General features: G+C 44.5%; 1 long non-coding RNA gene across 2 annotated transcripts; it reads right to left on the bottom strand.

Annotated features, from left to right (window-relative positions):
* Positions 1–3,128: 3,128 nt before the first annotated feature.
* LOC139027096 (uncharacterized) lies at positions 3,129–4,287 on the bottom strand. 2 transcript variants are annotated; one of them, XR_011479135.1, is made up of 3 exons: positions 3,648–3,908; positions 3,275–3,359; positions 3,129–3,145 (listed from the first exon to the last, which is right to left on the bottom strand). It is a non-coding gene; the product is annotated as an uncharacterized lncRNA (long non-coding RNA). The 2 variants fall into 2 exon arrangements; XR_011479136.1 differs by lacking the exon at positions 3,129–3,145 and having other exon boundaries at positions 3,208–3,359; positions 3,648–4,287.
* Between the last annotated feature and the right edge of the window lie 238 nt (positions 4,288–4,525).

Here is a 4,525-nt window from a genome sequence, read left to right as displayed (position 1 = left end):
ACTTCCTGCCCCCGCGACTGCCCTCTCGCTGCTTCTTGCGTCTTTCGTCCGACGTGTTTCCTACCCTCTTACCCCGTCGTCACCCTCGCCTTTCCCCCACGCGCCACGTGTGCGTTGTCTGTTCTCGCTCTACCGTCTTCTCCCGAGTCGGCCTCGTTGTCCTACCCACCCCCTTCTTCTCGATCCCCATCCTGCCCTCCCTCTCCGTGTGTCCTCGCCCCTACCGACGCACCCGCGCCTGCGCCTCCCGCTCACTTTCCCTCGCTCCTCTTCCACCCCTTCTCTTGATCTCCCTCCTCCCTGCCCCCACCTTCCGGCCCCAGCCCCCCTCCTTCTCTACTGTCGCCCCACCGTCTCCCACGCTGGCACGTATCTTACACACAACAAGCTCACGGTCTTTCCACGCAGCTCCGCATTTCTCACTCACCTGCTCACCTGTTTCGACAATCTGATTTTCGTACAGATGTGACAGAAACCTGCAAACTGGCATTGATGGTCTAAGCCTAGGTACTCAGGAATGGTGGCACAGCAAGATGTTTTAAAAAAATGGTTTCTGGTCCAGGGACAAGTGTATCTTTGTTCATCTGGGAGCAATTCAGGGAGTTTCTGGGCTGCTGGGGTATATGTTATTGGTTCCTCTCATTCAACACAACAATGAAGATTCTAATGGGCCATGACGGCAAGACTCGCAAACGTCGGTGGGAGACTCTCTGCGACTGGTTCAGAGACAACAAGAGTTATCTGTCCTACAAAGAATGCCGTGGATAAAGCTTACAAAGTGAGACGGTGAAACGTCGTGGGATGACCTTTTTCCATCCGTGCTTGGCGCTCCTTCACGTGAGTCAATCAGATAAGCAACTGTACGGGTCTTACGTGACAAGACAAAGAAGCCAGCTGAAGACCCATGATAAAGCAGTCAAGTACATCAAAGGAAAGAATCAGCGTAGAAATCCCTCTCGCAAGAGGTAAGTCATCCGCTTTCCAGCTGTATGAATGAACTGACATGACAATCTCTCTAGTGGAAGGAGACTCCAAGCTACTGGATAGGAAGTCTCTCAAACCCCAACTGTCACCCTGCAAGCTGGTCAGCTTGCTGGTCTTTGGTGTTTGCATGACTTCAAGAAGGACTGGCATGTGGGATTTGCTGAAAGAGAATCTCCAGATCAAGGCAGGTAGAGGATTTCTGGAGGCTGGCTGCCAGTGGTCAAGGCTCCCAGGAGCTGGTTCTGTGGATAATAAGAATGACAATATAAGAACTAATCACAGCAGGGGTCGGAGGTAAGAAAATATCTCTGTCAGTTTAGGACGAAAAATTGCATTAATGAGCTATATAATGCGTTGATATGGAAAAGAATATTGAGATACATACTGGCATTTGTGTTCACATGTAGGGGTAACAATTAGACGATCATTCCTAGCGAGATGGAAAAATGAATCTTATACTGTTGTCTTGGGAGAATAAACCAAATGCATTGCCATGTCCTTCTACCACTACTGAGTGTAAATTAAACAGTCAGTGTTTGTGAAGTCCAAGAATTGATCTCTGTTGGGCAGGCTGTCAGGGTGGCTCTGTCTAGTCACAGAGGAAGGCTGTGCTTCTCTGGTCTTCAGTTCTCAGTCTCAAACCCGTCAACTGAGGACGAAAAAGGCCCTGGGGACTGATGTAACAATGACCTGAAGGGATTCAGGGAGTTGAGGCTGCTCTCTTGCTGGACTGTGTGAACTCCCACTGGTAAATCTGGAGATCGTCATGGAGGTCAGTATTCCCCAGTAGTTTGGTTCACAAGTGATGAACTGTTCAACCCAGATCCCACATCAGGTTTACCAAACAAGTCACACCATAATGTGTCTTGGGTACAGTGACGCTTACGAGTTTCTACATTTGTGTGGTGCCTCCCAGCATTTTGGATTTGAGATTGAAATGTTTCATATTAGCGAGCAGTAAACAGACTGTCACCGCTCTCTATTTGAGGGAATTCTACAGTACGATTTCCATTTAGATATGAAATAGATGAATAATGATGAATAACCAAAGGTTAATAGAAGGCAACAAATATCATAATGAAGTCGCCTAAGCTCCTGTTATTTGTATGGTGTAGAGGTTAGTTCATTTCTTGTTGTACGTCGTCTGTTACTTGGGGTATGGTGACGAGGTTCAGAAAATGTTTGTTGTAGCGCAGTACTGGATTATTCGGTATCGGCTAGAGAGAGTTCGAGAGTTTTGGTTGTAACTATGTTAGTGGTAATGGTGAGAGGTTAGAAATGTTTTTGTTGACAGGTATGCTTATTAGGTAATCTGGTGAGAAGGTTTAGCCCATGTTGTTGTTGTAGTCAATTTCTGGTTTTTGGTAATGGTGAAGAGGTTTAGCCCATGTTTATTCCTCTCTTTCATTCTGGGTTGCGTTTATTCTGTCTGGTTTGTGCGCGGGGTCCGTGTTGGTTTGGGTTTGGTGTTGGGTCATGGTGGCGTGGGCTTCGCGTGTTTTGGTTGTCGGTCTTGTTGTTGGTCCGTGTGGCGCGGTACGCATCGTTTGTTGTCTTTCTGTTCTGTGGTTGGGACGCGTTAGCCTGTTTTGTTTTGCTCGCCTTCCTGTCTTGGTCCTGGTGCGCGTTACGCTGTTTTGTTGTACGGCGCCTCCTTCTTGGTACTGGTGAGCGACGTTTGCATGTTTTGGTCTGTAGTCTCTGTATTTGTCACTGGTGACGAGGGTCTAAGCGCTGTTTTGTTCGTCAGGCTCTGTTCCATTGGTACATGGTAGCGGTTCAGCCGTTTTTGTTGTGTCTCCTGCTTTCGTGTCAGTGCGCGAGTTGCATAGTTTTTTGTTGTAGCTGCTGGTTCTGTGGTCTGGTGAGCGCGTTAGCCTGTTGTTGTGTCTTCTGTATTGTGTCATGGTGCGTTCGACCCTGTTTGTTGTTGCATCTGTTATTGGGTGTCGGTCGTGTTTCGATGTTGTTGTTGTCGCTATTGTTCTGTGGGCCTCTGGTGGCAGCGATTTGAGCCTGTTGTTTGTATGTCGCTCTGTTATTGGTCTGGTGCAGCCGGTGAGCAGTTTTGCTGTCGCGCGTCTGTTCTCGCATCTTCTCCTGCGCCTGTCTAGTCATTGCTTCCTCACTGAGATTTGTATTCGATGTTCTCTTCAAGCAACTGAAATAAATAAAGTAAATAAGTTAAGCAAGAGACTAAATGCTTTCTCATTAACACATTAATTAATGATTGACAGATCAACTTTACTTGAGGTAAACAAAAACAAATGTACATAACAGGACCACATACACTGAATATGGAGGCCAGGTCTGTTTGATGACTCTGGGAAGACTGACCACTGAGAATCTCTGACTCTGATCTCTCCTGTTGGTTTCTGTGGACAAAACATGAGATTACATCTCCTCATCCAGGGAGTACACACACACACGCACGCACTCACGCACGCACACACATACACACACACACACATACACACACACACACACACAGGGAGGGAATGTTGTGTTTGTTTAATATTGTTTTAGGACTATGAAAATGTAAAAAAAGGATTAGCCTATGGATTATGAAAACAGCAAAAAAAAAAATGGGACAATGGGAGATGAGAAATGACTAGAGACAGTGTTGTTTAACTCACTGACCATGACCCATGAGTTCTTCTTACCTTTGTTCAGTAGAAAAGTCTCCCTCTCTAAACTTTATAGGTAGACGCATAGACTTGTCACTCTTCATGGACACACAGCTGGGTTCAGGGGAGGCTGGTCTCTCCTGCTTGATTGGACTTCAACACAACAGAGACAAACATTACATCTCTCATCTACTCTGAGCTCAGATGGGGAAACATAAGAAGAGTTTCATTCCAAAACGCTGTATATCCATTTTCAGAAATGTTGGTAAATTAGCTTTTATGTTTAAAAAATTTCTAAATGAGATTGGTGTGGTTTTTCACTAGCTAATCATGGCATGGGGTTGTCCAATTACAACCATGTCTTTGTTTAAAACCTAGCACTTGATGTTTTCATTTCAGAGACAAATAATCATGTTATTTTGCAAAATGCTATATATCTGCCTCACTCTCAGAGAAATCAGTAGTACTGCTAGGTTTTACACAGTCATATGTGACCAACCGGCTCGATTTGGTCTTTTGTAGTAACATTTGAAATTGTGTTTTTCACATTGGATAAAAGTAGAGACTCAGAGCTAGAAAATTGTATATCATACACTACAGTTGAGGAACAATGGGAAAGTAATTCTGCTTTGAAAGATTATGAACTTGTTACCTCACTTTTATGAAAATGGCCTTTGAATGTTTTGGTACCTACTGGAAAGCTCTTCTTTGTCTACAGGGCTGTTACTTTGGCAGATAATGTCACCCATCTAAATACATAGTTTATTATATATATAATGTTAACTAAATGTATGTTTTTGGTTTATTTAGTAAGGATTTACACATTATTCAGTACTACTGCAGTTGCTACATAATTCCAGTCAGCATAAGACCACAAATGACATTTCAGAACATCAGTTTAGTTTTCTTTTAGC

The sequence above is a fragment of the Salvelinus sp. IW2-2015 genome, unplaced genomic scaffold, assembly GCF_002910315.2.
Source record: "Salvelinus sp. IW2-2015 unplaced genomic scaffold, ASM291031v2 Un_scaffold7421, whole genome shotgun sequence".
In the NCBI taxonomy this organism is placed as follows: Eukaryota; Metazoa; Chordata; class Actinopteri; order Salmoniformes; family Salmonidae; genus Salvelinus; species Salvelinus sp. IW2-2015.
Note: the sequence above shows the minus strand (reverse complement) of the source record. Positions and strands in the feature narration are given on the sequence as shown.